Source organism: Dipodomys spectabilis, unplaced genomic scaffold (assembly GCF_019054845.1).
Source record: "Dipodomys spectabilis isolate Male_0828 unplaced genomic scaffold, ASM1905484v1 ptg000125l, whole genome shotgun sequence".
Lineage (NCBI taxonomy): Eukaryota > Metazoa > Chordata > Mammalia > Rodentia > Heteromyidae > Dipodomys > Dipodomys spectabilis.
The window spans coordinates 2885859-2907444 of NW_024870802.1; positions in this window are offsets into that span (position 1 = coordinate 2885859).

Genomic DNA, 21586 nt, shown 5'->3' on the forward strand with positions numbered 1-21586 from the left:
ATGTGATGTTGAGCTTACATAAACACCCAATTGCCCATAGTAATCTATGCAAGGGATCTAGAAATCTTCCAGACCTCAGTTCAAAGGCAGTCTCTGAAGTGTGGAGCCACATGTTTACCAAGGCCTTCTCCTCACTCCTTTCCTCTTCCGCCATCCCCACTTGGCACCTGCATTAGGATAGCTCCTTGACTCGTCCCACTTCTGGGAGCCATGAGGGACTCCTAGGCATTAGCCTAAGAGAAAGCCAAAGTCAGTGTCCACTCTCCAGATGGCCTTCGAGTATTTGCCTTCTTTCTGCACTTGCTTCATCTCCACCCTCTTTTAGGTAACCATCAACCCCTCTGGGTCAATATCCACCTGATTTAATGCACATGCTAGTTCCCTTCCTAAGTTCCATTGTAACTCACCCTGTGTGTCCCCTAACCCTTACTCCAACCCTGACTCTGTTCTTAGTCCTAACCCTAATCAGTCTTGAGAAAGTTATTCTAGTTAATTCGCCTAGTTCAACCATCCTTAAAGTCTTAGTCAACCATTACTTCTTCAAAACCCGTATCCTTCCTTATATGTGGTTTTCCTATCATAGGTTGTCATGACATACCTGCGGTGCTGCTTTATCATTGTATTTCCCACTGTCCCATTAGGCTGGAAGTTCAGACATTCTGCTTGATCAACACTGAGCTACCAGCCTAGATACCTAACACTTGACGGGCAGTCAATCAATTTGTGTTGCGTGAAGTGAAGAAGCACTTTACTAAAGTGACAATTGGGCATTTTAGACCTGGGTGGCATAATCCATGTCAACGTAAAAAAGGAAAAAGAAATAGATGTAAAAAAGCAGATGCATTTGTAAAATATTCAACATAACACACTTGTAGTCCTTCATAAATACTACATTAATATTGCTCAAATATTCATAGAGGCTCTACTGTGAGCAGGCATTGGTGACAGGATAAAGGAACTGGGGGGTGAACTTCACCTTGAAGGAGAACCTGTTCTGGCCGAGGGTGGAAGAAGAAAACAATGCATTTTTGTTTGTGTTAAGTACAGACCTGTTAAGAAACAGGTCAAGGGAGGAAGTCCTCTGGTTGGGGGCTCCCTGAGACAGGGAGATGGCCATGGTAGCTCACCAGGACCTTGATGTGCACTGAGGTTGTGCTGGTAATTGAGTACACAGCAGGGCAAAGAGGCCTTTGTGGTTTTCCAGATTCAAAAATGGACTCTTCCTAGCATCTTCCCAGACAGTAAGAAGTAAAAATGGAACTTCTCGGGCAAGCCAAATCATTGAATCACTCATGTGACTTAGGTGTCTCCCGCTCCTCTCCTACCCCACTCCCCCCACAATTTCATATTCTAGTGAACTTCTGATTCCGTAGAGAGATTCCAGGAAGACAAGCAAGAATTTTTTCTTCCTGTGTCATCAGGAAGTGACCTGGGGACATTTGCTGTTTACCTCTGTACGCCATATTCATTTCCCTGTATTCTTCCTTTCCAACAAAGGTGGGGAGGGTGGACAGGGGGGAGGATGATTTTGTTCCTTTTGTAATAAGTGCAGGACTCTCACCTATTGTGTCTTATTTCCCCAATGATTTGTTATCTTGACAATGTGGAACTGAATGAATTTCTATACTTAGTCCTAAAGGAGAGAACTCTGTAAAAGATACCAAGTCCTTTTAATTCAGAAAGGGGAAAGAGGTGCCTTATCACGTCTCCGTCTTTATCTGGAGAGTTAGAATGCACCTTCCTGGCATCTCTGGTCTTTCAATCCAAACAGAAAGCCTTTTGCACCCATTCCATGGGCATTTCAGATGTCACCGGCTCGTCTATTCTCTGGGTGACAGTTTCTCATGTGTTGGGTTTCACACTGCTCAACGAGGCCCCTGTCCTGTGCGGCAGGTCCAGGGAGTCTGGTTTTCCAGTAGACTAATCCCTTCACCTTCAGGAAAGGTAACCCCACAATGCTCTGGCTGGAGACAGCCCTTTGATGTACTGGCTTTGGTGCTGTTATGTGTAACAGCAGCCATCTGTTGGGGTTGAACAGATGCGGTTTGTGTTGGTTACTTTAAGACGCCCTCTTCTTCCTGCTAAGCCTTTAGCATGTAATATGGAATGACAGTTTCTACCTGGTGGTACCACTGAGGTGTATAGGAGATGACCGGGGAGGCCGCTCAGTGCCAGGGCTGGTATAAACAGAGCATATGCTGACTTTGACATGAGCCAAGATTTCTGTGGCATGGTACTCGTGGAGCCTCTCCAGAAAGGAGAGGATACCCCTTTAGTTTAGTCTTCCAACCCAGGGAAGCAGTGCCCCCTTCTTGGAAAGGACCCTTATCTTATTCGATCTCTCTAGGACTAAGGTCAGCAAACATTTTGTGAAAAGTTGAGAGAGGAAATATTTCAAGTTTCTGTGATAGCCTTTCGTCCTGCCAGGATGTCACAAAAGTGCAGACATGGCAAAAGACGTAGGCCAATGGCCGTGCTTATGTTCTAATAAAACTTTATTTATAAAAAAAGGATCATGGTTTGCAGACCCTTGCAGTAGGAGAAAGCAATGCAGAAACAATGAAAGCACTTCCCAATGTGAGAGCACTGGCCAGCAGAAGAGGGGCCCTGTGCTGATGTGACATTGTCATCCTCGGCTGAGGAAGTGGTGGGGAGCTAACTATCATTTGGCCATTTTGTTCACAAGTGTCCGTTGCGTACCTACTCTGTGTGGAGCTCCTTGCTAGGGAGTGAGGAAGACAGACTAACTTCTGGCCTCACGGAAGAGTCAGCTTACAGCATCTCTCAATCATGTGTGGTCTGTAGATCGATTTCTAAAGTCTTCCCTGAACAGAGATGACTTCTGGGAAGTGTCATTCTCTTCCCCATTGCTCCCATAGTGCCCCTCATGACCCATGAACTCCCACTGGGCACCCCCTTAGGGGGCAAGGAGCAGTAGGAATGCCCTGTCTGCCTGGCACCGTGTAGGCCACCTTCCTCCACTCTACTCACGGCCCCAGGAAGCTCACAGAGCTTCTGGGAACAGAATTCTGGGAACACCCACAGTGGGACACACAGTGGGAACACCCCACTGTCAAGCTGGAAGGACACTGGGTTGCTTCCTGACCTTACGAGTGGGCTGCTTTTGTTTCCAAGCACTTTTTATATCCTGAACTCATCTACGTTTTTTGTTTTTTGGGTTTTTTTTAACCTACCAGGTGAGGTGATTTGGACCATTTTTCACTTAAAGAAAGTGAGGCTCAGAGAGGTTCACCAACCTGTTCAAGGTCACAGAGCTTAAAGCAGGGCCAGATTTTGAAGTCTTTGGAACCAAGAGTTCAACGTCTTCTCACTCTACGACATGGACTCCTAGGTCCCGGGTAGGCTTCACTTACTAAGGAAAACATGTCTAGAAGTGAGAGTTGTCCATTGCCTGATCAACTTCCATTCTCTCCCTTCAATCCTATCACTCATGGGGGAGAGTAGTGGCAAGAAGAAATGATATCCTACCAGTCGCAGCAGCCACTGGGTCATAGTTGTCCTGGAAAATAGACGTGCTGAGGTTTGAATGAAGGAAGTTTGTCAAGGGACAGGAGCTTCTGTAAGCCGGGTACATGCGGGAGGAAGGAAGATGGGATGGAGAGCTGGATAGGCTGGGTTGCAATGCAGCAGCTACAGAGACCCCAACAGTGAATGTTCTGTAGCTGGGAAACCCCTTACCATTGCCCTGTCAAGAGCCACGGAGGCTGGTACTGTGTACTGAGGCATCTCATCGTTGGCAATGAACTACCCTCCAGAGGGTTTGTGACTTTGGGCCACTCTGGGTTAATGCTCTAGAAAAACTCAACTATGAACCCTGAGCAACCAACCTCTGGCATCTAAAGGTCAGAAGCCCCCAGTGAGAAGAGATATCTGGTCGCACAGCAAAGTATGCTCTCCAACTGGGAGCTGGAAATCTATTCTGTTTCCCTTAGGCCAAGTTCCTGATTCAGGAAGCCCACATGGCTCAGTTAGGTTTTGAATAAACATCTCTGGTCTCCACATGGTCTGATCAGAGAAGACTGAAGCTATAAACAGGTCTAGGCTGAGCCATGGGCAGACAACAGATGTTTAGTTAGATTAATCAATATCAAATGAATACCAGAATGCCATTATGGAAGCAGTTATTACACTGAGCTACAGATTTATAGCTAAGCTTCTCCTTGGCTTCTAAGTTTAAAAAAAAGAGAGAAATTTACTCATTCACTGTAATTTGCATCATATATAAGTCAATTTTACAGGAAAAATAAGAAGGATTTTTTCTCCTCATGGACAAGATCAGGTCAATTTTGATTAAAAAAAAAACTTTGTGTGCTGGTGTGCACAGATCAGTGTTGGATGAGCTGACAAAGTGAAAGTTCTCAAGCTCTTTGCCAGAGGAAGTTGAGTCCCTCTAAGTCAGGGGGTGGCTGGACCCAGGGAACCTGTTCTCTTCTTCTGGGAAGCAGGCACTTTGCACCTCCAGCACACAGCAGGTAGTCAAGCAATACCAGCCGTGTAGCCCTCTCTATATTCTCCACCTTTTAGCAAATGATATCGCTTCACAGAGCTTTTCAAGAATGTTCCTCCCATTCTCCCCCCTTCCCCAAACCAAATCATGGATGGATGATGGATAATCTCACATCTTTACAGCACCTGCTACCCCACCCTAGTCCAAATGCACACTACCACCCTCTACTTGGAGGGGGAGCAGTCTCCTCACTGCTCTGCCTGTTTTCGCTGTTGATCTCAAATAGCTCAGACAAGCCTGATCAGCTGATTTGCACCCTGCTTAAAACCCTTTACATTGAGAATAAACTCCACACTCCACACAGTCTGTGCTGGATCTGACCTTGATGTACATCTCCAGTCTCATCTTGAACTCCTGTTGCTCATGTGCTGTTTGCAATAAGGCTACAGTCATGGCTGTCATGTTCATTACTAATATTCTTAGCTCTTTAGTTAAGATGCGGTAGTAAGCAGCAACAAATATCTGTTGGTTGGCTGGATAGATGGGTGGATGGTAGATAGATAAGATGATAAGTAGGTAGGTAGATAGGTAAGTAGATGGATGAGTAGATGGATGTATGCATTCATGGATGGGTGGATGAACAGAAAAATGTATGGCTAGATAGATGATAGGGAAATGGATGAGTAGATGAATGGATGCAGGGATGGATGGATAGATAAATGACAGGTAGATTGATGAATAGGTGTATGCATACATGAATGGAGGGATGAATGGATAGATAAGTGGGTGTATGATGCATGGATGCATAGATGGATGGATGGAAAGATAGATACATGAGTAGATGGATGGAATGGATGGATGGGCAGAGAGGAATAGATGAGTGTATGTATGTATAGACAGACAGACAGCCAGGCAAATAGATAGATAGATAGATAGATAGATAGATAGATAGATAGATAGACAGACAGACAGACAGACAGATAGTTAAACAGACAAACACAGGACTGGATGGGTATTTAGATCAGTGGATAGATATGTAGATAGACATATGATAGATAGATGGATAGATGAGTGGACCGATGGATGGCAAATGGATGAACAGAGGGTTGGATAAATAGATGGACAGAAGGACAGTGAGTAGCCACAACTGATCAGAAGAGCAGGACCATGCCCTGGGTTGACATGCCCTGGGTTGGCAACTGTGACTCGTGTGCTCAGTGAACTCTGAGAAGATATGGAAACGATTGATGTAGCAGAACTATGTAACCTCCACACGCAGCCCAACCTAATCTGAAAGGCACACCTCAGGATCTTCACACAATAATTGATCTTCCCATTTGTACTTGTTTCTCTTCTTTCATCTTTCAGTGCGGTTTCAATCTTCCCTCTCACATTTAAATTTCCTCTGTTCTGTGGTTGTCTATGGCAGAGAGTATGCGTTTCTCCCCCTGATCTCTCTCATCCCATCAGTCAGTTTTACAGAAACGCAGGCCGCCTCCTTGCATCTCCAGCCTCAGAGAGAGACATCACCTGGGCTGTGTGATGCTTCTTGTTCCCAGCGCATCTTTTGATTTATTAAACATTTTTGAATAAAATTCTGCATACGTTTTGCATGTTGGGAAACATCTCCCCTCCCCTCCATGTAGTAGAAAACCTGAAAGAGAGGCGGGAGCTGGAGAATTGGGCGTCTCTTTCTGTCTAGACTTGTTGGTTTTCTGAATACAGTGCACTGTGATATTTTTCAAAAGCCTTTTTCACTTTTGGGGAAGAGAGACCTTTGGCACATCTCTCAACTATACTTCTAGAGTCTTCCTGACATCACCATTTCCCAAAGTGCCTTTGCATGCTAGCTCTGTTTTGTGCTAGCAACAGGCTGGGTTGGCATTGGACAGAGTCAACAGAAAAATCATTTGCTTGCAGCGTGATCTGGGGACAGTTGCTTAACCTCTCTGAGTCTGTCTTAAATAGGTCTTGTGTAAATTTAGTAAGATGATATATACGAAAATGCCTGATGTAGGTAATTGGTTTCTGCTAACTGGTCATTCTCTTTTCATAGTCCTTTGATTGATTGATTTCTAATATCTTATGGAAATGCTATATCTTTCTCCAAGTGGACATGATAACCAAAGGATGTTTTATAAATAGAAATCAGAAAGAGAAGAAACAAAACACACAATCAAACACCAGAGCTATGTGACTGCTTTTGATGACTCCTGCCTTTTTTTCAACTCAATTTTGGATAATTCTTTGAATTTATTTATTTATTTGCTTTGTTGTTTATATATATAGGGAGTCAGGTAATGAGTACATATCCTCTTGTACAGTGGCATCTGTTCCCTCACTCTCTCCCAGTCCCTCTGACTCATCGACATCCACAGTAGTATAGTCACCTTTGTCACTGTCCAGTAAGCTCCATTGATGCACTTTTTTTTTACCCCGTTTCCCTCGAGTTCTGTAAACCATCCTTCTCGTGAAGATATACGGGTGAATACACCATGTATAAAGAGAAAAAGGCAAACTCATCAAAAAATTGAAATAAATAAAAAAGAGATCTCTTGTTTCAATACCTTATAGTTTATTTCACTACATATGTGTGTGCATATATATATATATATATATATGTTGAATATAAAGAGGCATGTAGGGATTGAGTCTTTGTGTTCTCTCTTTTTTGGTCTCATTGTGTGTGAATGTCTAGACTCCTGTATACTTTATCATATCCCAGGTATTTTAGGTCTAATTTCTACCTATGAGAGAGAATATGTGACATTTGTCTCTCTGAGCTAGGATTACCTTACTTAACACGATTTGTTTTAGTTCCATCTATTTCCTTGCAAATGGTATAATTTTATTCTTTCTAATGGTTGTGTAAAGTTCCATGTGTATAGGTAACATATTTTTTGGATCTGCTCATCTATTGTGAGGCATCTGGCCTCTTTCCTTATCTTGGCTATTGTGAATAGTGCAGCAATGAACATGGATGTGCAGGTGTCTTTATCATATCCAGCTCATGATGTTCAAGGTCGATGCCCAGGAGTAGTATAGCTGGGTCATAGGGAAGAGCTATGTTTAGGTTTTTGAGGAACCTCCAGAGTGCTGTCCTGACTGGTTATATTCATTTACACTCCCACCGATAGTGCAATAGGGTTCTTATTTCCCCACATCCCCACCAACATTTGTTCTTGTTTGAATTTACAATGTTAGCCAGTCTAACTGGGGTGAGATGGGATCTCAGAGTTGTTTTGGTTTGCATTTCCTTTATGGCCAGGGATGTTGTGCATTTCCTCAGGTCTTCAACTCATTTTTAGAAGTGAAGATATGCATTCTTTCTAGGTACCGCAGCATCCTAAGGTGTGCATAGAGGGTCTGTGTCTACAGAAAACAGAAAAGCCAAACAGGCAAATTTACAGACATCCATGAAACTAGGTCCTTGCAAAGCAAACCTTGACTCAGACAAGATGTATGGGAACTGCAGAAAGTACTGGGAAGAATGGTGGGTGTTTAGGTCAGTTCACAGACTGTGGAGGGCCTGGAGCAGCACCAGCCAGGAAGCATAAACCTCAAGCATTAAGCCATTCCTGTGCTCCGACATATGGCCAAGTACTAGATCATGAGCGTGTGTAAGGGGGTCATCTGTTTGTGCACCCAGCTCAGTCTTCATAGCTCCCTTGCCACAGGGCCTGTGGCTCAAGCCCTCAGCATTGCCGGGATTATTGCAGTAGCCTTGTTTCTTTTGCCTGGAACCCAGTCTTTCCTGGGCCAGGTGAGCTACCTTCTAAAGCACCGACCTGGCATATCACTCCATCAGAAGCACGTCAGCAGTAGCTCACTGTCTATAGGACAAAGTCCAAGGATGCATTCTCAAAGAACAGGGAAGCAGGGATGGAGGAAACTCATGGGGAGGAGTGGCAGGGGACAGGGACGGCAACAGTGAGTCTGAATGAAACTAGGGCTGTGGGTACAGCTGTCCACAGCCAGGCCTGTCACTGAGACAGGCAAAGAAAGCAGGTGGGTGGTGATGGCGGCAGTGGACTTCAGGGCTCCTTGAAAGAGCCCATCCAGTATTGGCATAGCCCCGCAGGAATGTGGATCTGAGTGACCAGAGGCCACTTATTCAAAAGCAGTCAGAAATCTGGATCAAGTTGGTGACAAAGACAACCAGTTTGTACTCTGTGCAGGTCAACACCATTTGTGTTGCCTGAAGGGCAGCCATGGGCCAGCTCCTGACCTTTGTCCTCTGCTCCCTGCCCTCTTCCCATATTGATTCTCCCAACCAACTGAGCAAGTCCCAAGATGATGACAGCGCAGCAGTGGGAGGCCCGGGAGGACAGAGTCTGGACTTCCTGCTGCCATAGGGCAACTGATCAACCATAAAAATGAGCCATGAGGCCAGGTAAAGTGTGGCTCGAGCCTATAATCCTAGCTACTTGAGAGGTGGATCTCGGGAAATCGTAGCACAGAGCCAGCTTGGCCATAAAAGTTCCAGAGATTCCTTCTCCACAGACATCTGGGCCTGGGGGGATCTTGCCTGTCAACTCACACTACAGGGGAAGCAGAGTAGCAGGGCATCGTGGTGGGCACCTGTCAGCCCAGAGACAAAGAGAAGTACAAATAAGAAGATTGCAGTCTAGGCTGGCTGGGGCCTAGGACAAAAACCATACCCTGAAAACAACCAACACAAAAAGGGACTGGCAGAGTGACTCAGGGGGGTAGAGTGCCCACTTAGCAAGCTAGCGGACTCAAGTTCAAACCCTAGTACTGAGGGGGGGGAGGCTTATCCCTCACCTGTACTCCACCCCTTGAAAAGGGAAGGAATAAAAAAAGACTAAATTGTGCTGCTTGCCAAACCCCCCAAATCCTTGTTGACTCCATTTTGCCCCTGCCCTTCCCAGACTTACTTCACCAGCCTTTGGGATGGCAGACGGAAGGGGAAATAGGACAATTACATGGATTTCTTGTCAGAAACTAATTTATACTGCATTTGTCTGAACCGGATTCAATATTTTCCTTCCCCAAAGTTTCTATCTACCTATTTATCTATCTACGGGGGGTGATTGATTCCTGTTGCCTTTCCTAAGCACCAGATTGAGTTTGCTGAGGCAGCGATCCTAAGTAGTGAAATGCACAGATAGAAAAATGGCCATGGGGTATCTCCCTTGGCAGTGTTTATCCTCCAAAAGAGCAGGTCCTTGTTCCTATCTGAGAATGGGGTTATGTTCAGCTACTGCATAATTCAATAGGACTGTAGTGTTGGTTTGGTTCCTTTCCTTTCCTTCCCTCCCTCCCTCCCTCCCTCCCTTCTTTCTTCCCTCCTTCCCTCCCTTCCTCCCTCCCTCCTTCCCTCCCTCCCTCCCTCCTTCCCTCCCTCCCTCCCTCCCTCCCTCCCTTCCCTCCCTCCTTCCCTACCTCCCTCCCTCCTTCCCTCCCTCCCTCCCTCCCTCCCTTCCTTCCTTCCTTCCTTCCTTCCTTCCTTCCTTCCTTCCTTCCTTCCTTCCTTCCTTCCTTCCTTCCTTCCTTCCTTCCTTCCTCCCTTCCTTCCTTCCTTCCTTCCGTCCTTCCTTCCTCCCTTGTTTATTGCTGTTGTTTTGGCAGTACTAGAGTTTTAGCTCAGGGCTCCCTGTTTGCTAGGCTGGTACTCTACCATTTGAATCATATTGGTGTTATGGAGAGAAAAATTAAACCCTCTGGTTTCACTTGCTCTTGGTTGACTTAAAGATCACTAAGTATGGCCAGACACTGGTGGCCACATCTGTTATCCTAGCTACTCAAAAGACTGAGATCTGAGCATTAGAGTTTGAATTCAGCCTGGGCAAGAAAGTCTGTGAGACTTTTATCTTCAATTGAGTACCAAAAAAGGGGGGAGTTAGAAATGGACCTGTGGCTCAAGTGGTATAATGTTAACCTTGAGCAAAAGAAGCTCAGAGACATGTCCCCAGGCCCTGGGTTCGAGCCTTGGGACTGACAGTAAATAAATAAATAAACAAGATCACTAGGCTTAGAGATTCCCAGCCTGGCAGTGCATTGCCAGCTTCCCAGCCACTTTGCCATAGAGAGCACCTCTCTTGTGTAGGTTGTGACAACAGTGGTGGTCCAGGAGTTGAAATCCACTTTTGCTAGAAACACAGTCTTTACTTGGGCCTAGATGTCCAGTGGATGACTAGAAAGGAGTAAGAGGAGTGGCTATCTCTGTCTTCCCCTCTGCCGCCTTCACCCTTGGATGGGATCTTACTCAGTTCTGCATGTAGACACGCTGATCACTATGAAATGTTCCATCCAGAACTAAAACACAGGAGAACTTGACCTACATGTTCCTAGTTTCTATCCCCTCCCTCAAGGCTAAAGATACTGACTGGCACCAAAGAGATGAAGAGAGGTGGCCCCTGAATTTCCAGAATATCGTAGTCTATTCTCATGAATAGACCAAGGCATGAATCAATCCTTAAATAAATTCTCCTCCTGTCTTAGCTTAACTGTCTCCCATCACTCTCACCCTATCTCTGTGATCCTCACTCCAGCTCTGCCCTGCAGTGGAGAAGCTGATTTGTGGGTGCAGCATCCTGTTTCCAGCCATTGGCCACCAAACAAAAATCCTCTCTTTCTCCCCAACACGTATCTCTCAGATTTTGCTTTTCCCAAGCTATGAACTTCTGCTCCTGGTTCTGGAAGTGCTCTGAGATCAGGTGGAGAATTAGGTGTTTTGTTATGGTGTCTTTGCGAGGGTGTGTGTGTGTGTGTGTGTGTGTGTGTGTGTGTGTGTGTGTGTGTGTGTGTGCAGGTACTCCAGAGTATACATACCCAAACGTGAAATACACACCCCTATGCACTGCAGGCTATTGTCTGGAAGCTTCCTCCTGTTTTTCCCCTGCATTGTTCTGTGCCTGTGGGAACTGCACTTCCCAGGCTCTGTTCTCTGGGTGGGTTTGATCACTGGGGGAGTGGGATACTGTTTGTAACAGATTGCAGGTCTTACAGGAAGTGCTTGCTTGAAATTTCTGGGTCTCACTGTCTCAGCTCCTGGATTGGATGGAGTGTGACTGGTCCTGGATCCCTGTCAGTCCTCCGATTACCCCTGGGAGACACGCCAGTCACTAGCCCTGTTTGTAGAGGACACGGAGTCTCACAGAGGTGAACTTGCCTGCTGCTCTCACGTTGCAAGTCAGTGGTGTAGTCAGAGTGAGAACCACGGTGGGCAGTCTCCAGCACCTTTGCTCATCATGTTATTACAGCCAAGATGTGAGTGTTACATTCATAGCATGGCTGTGGTGGACTGGTTCGAGCCTTGCTCGAATGATCAAGCTGTAACCCCAGATATCAGGCCCACGCTAACCCTCAGCCTGTGCTGCTTGGGCTGCTTCTTGTCCTGTAGGCCCCCAGGAGGGAGTAGCTGCCCCCAAAGTCTATGGCAGTTAGTTTTGACAGGTACAGCCTCTGTAGCTTTGATGGAAGAGAAGACCCCATCCAGGCAGTTCCAGAGTGGCTTTCTTTGAAAGGATAACTCTGTATAAAGGAGAAGAGAAAGTGGAAAGGTGGAGGGAGGGAGAGGTAGGGAGAGGGCGCGGAGGAGAGGAAGCCCCTGATTTCACCGAGCCCAACCCCACCAGGCAGTCTCTGATGACCAGGGAAAGGCTTTGAAGAGTAGAGAGAGGGCAGCGCTTCCAGCCCCATTGCCTGAAAGTGGGGGTGGATCCCATCAGATATCACATGGGGACCCCTGCTGCGGAGCCAGGGGGACTGGAAAGAGTCGGGGTGATTTAAAAAAAAAAGTTAATACAAGACTGAAACACATAGGCCTGCACCTCCAGCCATTCCCAGGTGGAAATCTGGATATGAGAGGCTGCAGATCTGCTGTGACTTCCGGGCAGTGACAAACCCAGGAGGATGTGCAAACCCCGTACCTCATGTCACTGTGTGACAAGAGTGTCCAGGAGAAGCGTTCCCACACAAGCATCTTGATTTGAATGGCTCTTTTGTTAAGTCCCTTCCAGCTCAGGTCTCTGAACCATTCACTGGCTACCAGAAGCATCTCGCAAAAAAATGGGGTGTACATTCTCTATGACAGATATCTTTGTAGATGTGTGTGTGTGTAACTTGGGGTCTCACATTCTCCCTTGGCTTTTTTACTCAAGACTGGTGCTCTATCACATTAGCCACATCCTCACTTCTGGCTTTTTAGTGGTTAATTTGTGATAATGAGGTGAGTCTCATAGACTCATAATAGAAAATGAAAATGTTATTGGCTTGGGAATTGACTACAGTATCCTTAAAAAACACACAAACATTGTTTTAGAATATAATCCTTTAATTTATGTAAAGATCATTGTCTAACAGGGAGCAGTGTTGGCAGGCAGCAGCTCCCCCCCGCCCCCCCGCATTGTTTTATTTGTTTCTCCTATGTAACCCAGGTTGGCCTTGAATGAGAGACACTTCAGCCTCGGCTTCCTGAGTGCACTACTATGCCTGGCTTCCTATTTCATCTCTTGACTCAACAACAGGCCAAGATGGAGGAACTAAGTAGTCCTAGCTACATTCTGCAAGTATACCTGGATGTTCAAACATGGACAAAATAGCCTAACAATGCATCTCTCAGAGTGGATCTTGTCATTAAGCATGTGACTACATTTTAAAATAATGCATGCAAAAGTATAATTCAGAGGAAGATGGCCAAGCACGGTGCCTTAGTTCGCTGGGGAGAGAGGAGGAAGGAGAGGCTGAGAAGCTTCGTGGAGAACCGAATCCTTATTGTATCTGTCCAGAGCTAATGGATAAAGTGCATAATGGATCAACTTAGAAGGGGATTACTTGCACATGAGGAGCTGGTCAACAGAAAGAAAATCAGAAACAAATATGGAAAAGAAGTTAAGCTGGGTGCTGGTGGCTCACACTTGTAATCCTAGCTACTCAGGAGACTGAGTGAAATCTGGCCATTACAGGTTCAAAACTAGCTCTTGCAGGAAAGTGCATGAGACTTTTATCTCCAAATAACCAGCAAAAAGCCAGAAGTGGAGCTGTGGCTCAAGAGGTGGAAGGCTAGACTTTAATAGAAAGAATGCTATCGGGCAGTTCCTAGGCCCTGAATTCAAGCCCCAGTACAGGTACAGGCACAGACACAGACAGACACACAGACACACACACACAGATACACACACACACACACACACACACACACACACATATTGCTTATGGGTTTTCAATGGGGAGGGTAACGTTTCCTCCTGAGGGTCCTTCTGCCTGGTTCTGGACCAAGGCCGGCCTTTCTGCCCTCTGGCATTTGAGATGCCCGTGCTTAGACTTCAATGGCACGTACCCAGCAGGACACTAGTCTTGCCAGGCTGAGTGTAAAGGGCACTGTGCATCTTGATGGGACAATCATGCCTCATTTATGTCACCACTGCTCCTTTCCTGTCCCCATCTACTTCCCCTGCCTGTCCTTGAGGAAGCTCTCACCCTCTATTTGTCCTCCTCAGCTTGGTCTTTCCGTCCTTGGGCTTCGGAGAAAGGACGGAGTCTGCGTTTCCACAAACAGCTCAATGCTGGGCTGAACTACGTTCCGCTCGTTTCGGTGTGGGGATTAATCTAACCCAAGTGCAGATCTAATTCTCTGCATGGAGAATGCTCTCCAGTCTTGTTTATCATCCTCCTCCTTCCCCACTCTAATCTTTGGAGCTTAAAGAGCTTAAGCTTCTTCTCGGGCAGGGACTCCTTCTTAGAAGGCAACTATCGATGAGCTAAACAGAAGTGATTTGGAAACTGAGTGTGAGAACTGTCCTTCGTGACTGCAACGCTGAGACATCTTTCACCACCGGCATCTTCTTCCTGAAGAAACCATCTTCACGCAGAGCCAGTCCCTCCCTTGGTCATGTGTTTCTATCTGGCATGATGGCCTCATCCCAGCTTACCCTGAGCCCTGGGTACTAATTTACCATGAAAGAAGGCACTTCTTCCTTTCCCATCATTTTACACTTCCCTTCCATCTGTTTATGGTGAAAGGACCTAATAGCATAGAATTATGGCATCAGTGGCAAGCTTCCCTGTTGCAGTTTGAAAATTGCATTTTCCTGAAGTATCTCATGTACTGTTCATAACCCAGTGGGGTTATAATGAGTCCCGTTTGCCAGATAAGGAGACTGGCTCAGAGGGGAAATGGCTTAGCAAAGGGAATCTCAGCTATTGAGGTGTAGTGTTAAGATTTGAACCCAAGGGTCTGATGCCACAGCTCTCTGGAGCCCCACTCCTGGGATCCTGCTGCTTCCTGTAGTTAGGGGTGTAGACAGGGAGATGGTGGGCCATGAGAGGCACAGGGCAAGCTCATTGGCTTATGAAGGAAAGGAGAGTCTATGAACCATTCCCAGATGGAATCCATTGCAGCTTCTATGCAACAGGATGGCACAGAAAAAGGTCTCTGCAGAAAGGATCATGCAGATGCAATTTACTTTAATTGCATGGGGAATTCTCTTCCAGTGACAGCCCAAGTGTGTTAGAGTTGACCTTGCACTGGGGAAAGGATGAGAAAGCAAGTCAAGGCCCTGTGGTTGAGGGGCTGCTGATTATTTTTGAGGGGAAATGGAGGCTGGAAGACAATGGGTGGTTCCCAGCTCTCCCCTGCTCACCAGTCAGGCTGAAGGAAGAAAGAGGATTTATGAAAGGCTAACTTGTCTCAGCAATGCCTCTCATCACTAATTTCAGAGAGACACTAGAAAAGGAAGTTGTGATGCCACTTTTAAAAACTTTAACTGCTGACAATAGCTTTCCAAAGCATTGAGGAAACAATGAATGTCTGGTGCTATTTGTTTATTTATTTAGTTGTGCTAGTCCTGAGGCATGAACTCAGGGCTTGGGCACTGTCCCTGAGTTTCTTTTGCTCAAGGCTAGCTCTCTACCACTTGAGCTATAGTACCACTTCTGGTCTTTACTGAGTAATTTATTTGACATAAGAGGAGTCTCATGGACTTCCTTGCCCAGGCTGGCTTCGAACCACAATCCTCAGATCTGAGTCTCCTGAGTAGCTAGGATTACAAGCATAAGTCACTGGCACCTAACTGTCCCCACTCCACCCCCCACCCCACCGCCCCCTGTGCAAAATAATAATAATAATAATTGTATATTCTGCTAGAAGTTGGTGAGGAGGCTGAGATCTGAGGATCGTAAATTGAAGCCAGACCAAGCAGAAAAATTTGTGAGATTCTTATCTCCAATAAACTACCAAAAAGCCAGAAGCTGAGCTATGATTCAAGTGGTAGAGCACTAGCCTTGTATGAAAAAGCTCAATGACAGTACCCTGAGTTCAAGCCCTAGGACTGGCACACACACACACACACACACACACACACACACACACTCACTCACTCACTCACTCACTCACACACACACCCTTCTATTTACATGAAAGACTCAAAGTGGCATGAAAAAAAATTAGAAATCAAAAGAGAGGTTACATTATTTATGGAAATCTGAGCATATTTCCACTGCATTTTGAGAGGGATGAGGCCCAGGCTGTCTACCCTAAATTATCCGAGGAACGAGTGATAGCTATTTGGGGACCACGGAATACCCAGCAGTGTCCTAATGAAATAATAATGGGGCGTTTCCTCCTCCCCAGATTTTCTACGGGGAAGACTTACCGTTCCCTCCAGACAGGGATTAGGCCTAATAAATCACACTCCAGGATTCAGGATCCACACACAGGACGTCAGGGCTGTGTGTACACACATAGACAGCCCCTGAGCACAGGAAATCCATCACCCTCAGCTCAGACACACAGCAGGCGCCAGGCTTCAGGAAGTGGCCTGGAATGCATCTCCTCCTTGGAGGAGAGAAGGAAATGCTAATGGCCAAGCGGGGATGATTTACCTTGGGGGAATGGGGGACACTTGGATGCTGCCTTTGGGAGCTGATGTCACCTTTCCTGGCAGCAAGTGGCCCCATCTTGGATCTCCTCCAGGACTTCTCAATCTTCCCACTAGCTGCACATTAGGCCAGAGACTTCATGGTGGCAGACTGTCCTGTGTGCTTTCGGGTTCTTAGTGTGGTTCCTGGTGTCGATCCACTCTTCACCCACTCTCATATCCTTGAATAATCCAAAATGTCTGCCAGCACTACCAGTGGACTCTGGATGGGCACTAGGATTACACTCTCCCAGCTGGGAATTGCTGGTCTACACCAGAGACGATAAAGACGGGCTTTTTATTCTCTGTTTGATTATAAAAATTTCCAATGGCTCTTCCTGTCTCACTCAAATGAAAAGCCAAAGACCACTCTGGCCTCTGACAACCGCCCATTTCTATGATGTCACCCTTTCATTTCTGCTCCTGGCTTGCTACTTCTGGACAGCTCTTCCCTGCTCCCCCCAGCACGCCCCCTTGTTAGGGCTGTGTGTTTGCCATTCTTTAAATCTGGAATCATCTTGGAGACATCTAGAACCATCTCCTTCGCCAGCCTCCACATTGCTCTTTGACAAGTGGCTAAGTCTCCATAGATGCATCTAGAGAATGAGGTAATGACTGACCTTTCCCTGTAGAGGTACTGGGAAGAGCACAGAGGCAATGCCCGTGAAAACCCAGCACTTCCCAAGTGCAGGGAGTGGGGATTTTGGTTACCCAGCAAGAGAGGCAGACTGGTCTTTGAGGATCTTAAAGCCGTGCCAGGAGTAGGAGAGTTCAGGAGATGACACCAAGGTGCAAGTACTTGATGCCAAAGGGAATCTAGGAGACCTGGAGTGCGGGAGATACCAGGTGCCAGCAATGCTTCTACCAAAGACACCAGAACAGATAGAAGACTCCGGAACATGTGGCTTGCAATCATCTTTAACTCGCATTGCACTGGGCATACACAAGTCTCATACATCTCGTCTTAATTTGGTGCCCACAACACTGTAGGATGACTATCCCTGTCCCACTGATCAGGACAGATGCTTTCCTGGGGACACTGATGGACAGAAAGACCAGCTAGATAGGACAGGACTCTCACTTCTGACTCTCAAAGTTCACGCCAACTTTCAAAGAACGAGGACTTTTGATACAGCTCTCCTAACAGCCACCATGTTGTTCCTGGCTCCCATGGGCTTGACACGAGGTGACAGCTTTCGCATCCTTATTCATCACCCCCTGGCCCTAGTGGGGAGGTCCTCTTATCCTTTGCTACCTGAAGACAAAGCCCAGAGAAGCTAAGAGACCAGCTCCCAGGGCTAAGCTGTGAGATGCACTGAAATGGGTCTGGCTCCAAAGATGTGTGTCTGTCCCCTGGCAATTCAGCCTGTCCTTCAAAGCGGAGGTCCCCAGTGCTCCGTGTTTCCACGACCCCATATGGTTTCCATAGTTGAGGGGGAGAAGGTCAGGTGAGAACAGAGAGAAAAAGAAGGCATCCTCTATACCTTCCACTTGGCCAAGACTCACCAGCCACCAAGACTTCTTGGGATAGATGAATCCTGGCTGAGTGCTGGGTGTGGGGTGGGTAGGAGTTCCAATCTGCAAGGGGGTTGCTGCTCCTCACCTCCACCCGAGCCCTCTGAGGGGCCCACCTGGCTGATGTCTTTCCAGTGAGTGAAAAGTGTAAAGCTGCCATGGTTTCTGACCATCCAAAAGAAGACTTGGGGCCTGGGTGAGCCTCCGTGGGTGGCTGGGGGCTGCTGTTTCCAGGCGACAGGCTCCCTGGGGACCGTGTCCTTGGTGACTTTGCTTCCCCAGATCCCAGCAGGGTTTGAGGACAGTGAAGGTTTGTGGAATGAGACCAATGTGTCGCACCTGGGGCAGGTGTACTCCAGTCTTTCCTTCTGTGACATTCTCAGCCTTGGGCTCAGAGTGACCCAGGGTTGGAGCAGCTTCCGGAGGTCTCCCTGTGACCTGAGATGCTTTTACATGCTGCTGTCTGTACCTCCACACCTGAGATTTGTCCTTAAGCACTAAGACTGTGGTCATAGCTTTATGGCAATGGTTTCAATAGCACAAATAGGCTGTCCCCAAGCTTCTGAGATTCTTCCGTTCTTACTCTGGCCTGGGAGCTGGGCACCACTCACTCATGCCTTCCTTTCTTCAACTCTCCTTAAGGGCAGGCAGAGAGACAGCGTGGGTGAGTCTTTGGACACACTGTGACAAGACAGCCCTTTACCTATGACCCCGAGCTGTCTCTCCAGTTCTCTACCAGCTGGGAGGGAGAATAATGTCCCAGGATTGTCTTAGCTTTCCCATCAAGAGATGCCTGGCAAAGAAAAGAAATGTGCATAAACATAGGAATAAGAGAAATCATCTCTGAATCCCACTTATTACCGGGAAGGAAACAAGGAGAGGAACTAAAGGCTGGAGCCTACCCAGGATCACAGCTTGAGTACAGTAGTTACAAGACTAGGCTCTGAAGTCTGACCTCCTGAGTTCTTTTTCCCTTTGTACTTCTTCTACCTTTGACCACTTCAGGTCTCTGGGTCTCATCCATAAAATGGGAATGACTTTCCCGTCCTAGGCACGGTGAGCATGGAATGTGGTGGTCAAAACTCAGAAGAGGTCCAGGGTCACAGTAATTGTTCAGCAAATCTTCATGTTGGGAGGTGGGGAGGGGAACTGTTAGGTAGCTAGGGATACAAAAATGGCAAACATGGAAGTGGCGCTGTGGCTCAAGTGGTAGGAAAGAGCTGTGGGACAGCGCCCAGGCCCAGAGTTCTAGCCCCACTACTGACAAAAACAGAAAATGGCATACATAACACCTGTCAGGTAACACAGCCCATCATGGTGCTTCTTGTTCCCATAATGCCTTGGGCTCCCACTTAACTGCTTCTTCATCCTATCATGCCCTGAGTTCCCACTCAAATGCTCCTTCTCGATGTCCCTGGGTGTCTTCTCAACCAATGAAAAGAGCTGGGCAGTGCCTGAGGAAGCCTTGGAGCTATCAGTGCAGTCCAGGGGAGGAGCTAAGGGGAGAGCCCTGAGCTATAAAAACTGCCCTCCCTGAGGAGTCCACTGGACTCCTTGCGGCCCTTTCTTCTCTCTCTCTCCCCCGCTCCCTCTCTCTCTCTCTCTCTCTCTCTTGTTGGTCATGGGGCTTGAACTCAGGGCCTGGATGCTGTCCCTAAGCTTTTTTTTTGCTCAAGGTGAGCACTCTACTACGTTGAGCCACAGCTCCACTTCCGGTTTTCTGGTGGTTAGTTGGAGAAGGGTCTCACGGACTTTCCTGCCTGGGCTGGCTTTGGACCGCGATCCTCAGATCTCAGCTTCCTGAGTAGCTAGGATGACAGGCGTGAGCCACCAGCGCCCGGTTGGAGCCACTCTCTAGAGAGTGTCTCTCTACTTTCCTTTCCGGGCTTTCCTTCACTTTCAAATGAGCTTGCTTGGTCTGCCTCCAACGCATTGCTTTTTGGGTGGAGACAGGAATGCCCACCCCTGGATGGCATCAGTATTGTGGTTATAATACATGTCCAAACGTCCCCCAACCAATCGCTTTACACCCTCAACTCCAGGCTCAGACATAGAATCTTCCAGTTCCCAGAATCCAGGGAGCATGACCAGTGAGGAATTTACAGAATCAGCCTTCCTCTTCCATCTTCTCCCTGCCTGGACCCTGAGATCGATTTAGAAAAACAAAACAAAACAAAAAACCAGAGCCGTATCCTCTTGACTTGCAGGGAAGTGCTCCTGTGTGTCCTTCGGGGTCACTTGAGGTGTCAACACAAAGGTGTATTGCTGTTTAAAATCTGGTCCTGCAAGAGAGTCAGCTGATGGGACATCCATTCAATGCTTATTCTCTGTCAAGTACTGAACTCAACCTGTATATGCATGATTTCCTTTGATTACCACCTGGCCCTATGAAGTAGACACTCTATTATCTCCACTTTATGCATGAAGAAACCAAGTTCAGAGAGGTTAAGTATCTTGTCCAAGGTCACACAGCTAGGAAGTGTGAAGCTGAGGTTGAAATCCAGGTCTGTTTGACCTTAGAGTTCAAGTGACTTTGTTACCCATTAGGAAATGGAATCTTCGAATAAAGGAATTGGCCCTTTGACCCTCTCTTCTGATTGCTTGGATATTTCAGTTAAATACACCCTTTTTTTCTTAGCCACAGGGACACCAGGGGTCCGGTGCACGAGACTCACCTTTCCCTATTACCAAAAAAAAAAAAATTCTTTTCTTACTCATTTTCCCTGATATTGTGCAAAGGATACTTGACCCAGATACCTGGTGTCTTTTGGAATAACCAGATCGCAGCAAATGCCTCTTAATTAAGCCACGACCTTCACCCAGTTCATCTGTTTCCTGTATGTGCTCTTTCTTTGCCTTTCCTGTGCTCGGAGTGAAAACGAGGCTGGACCTGGAAAGCATTAACTTTCTTCTCTCTCCTCTCCCGAATATCTGCAGATATATATGCTCCAGCGTTGGCTCCAATCTCCGATTCCAGCAGCCGACTGGAAAATGCCGCTGCGTGTCCCAGAGGCTCCTGGGCCTTGGGTGTCTGAAGCAGAGCTCGCGCTTGCCTCCGTGCCCCGCCCCTTCCTGCAGGAGGGACAGCTGTCCTCTCAGCCTGTGGAGCCTCCCTAAGAAGCCTCATGGATGGGCACCTCTTCCTTCCTTCCTGAAGCTAGCAGGCAGCAGCTCCAGCAGGCTTCCTTCCCAGCATCCCTTAGACCTCCCTTCCTTGAAGCCTGTCCTAAGCTCAGCTCCGATCAGCTCCTCCCTTTTGGGTTTAACCCTCCCCCCCTCCCCAGTCTACCTGGCACTGACTTAGGGACCTGGTGCCCTGCAGGATCACTACCACCTCCTTCCCTGCCTCGCTCAGCACGAGCGCTCCTTGCTGTCTTCGGCTTTCAGGCAGCCTGGTGTCAAGGGGCTCCCGAGCACAGCCCATCTCTTATTTACTTCCTTTTTCTTTCACATCTGTCCTCTAGCTCACAATTCAGCTTACTTTACTGCCTCTGGCTAAGATGCCTTCCCCCTTCCTCTATGCATCTTTAATCTACCCAAGTGCCAAGACCTGAAAAAGTAGATTAGATAAGATGCCATTTTCCCCACTCTGTATGGTTGTTGTAACTACACACAGTTCTGTAATGTGAATTCTGACATTACATATATGATCTACATGAAAAGGAGCAATGATTGATTAGTGATGTCTGCCCTGGGAACAGAAAGGAGAAGTTATTGACTA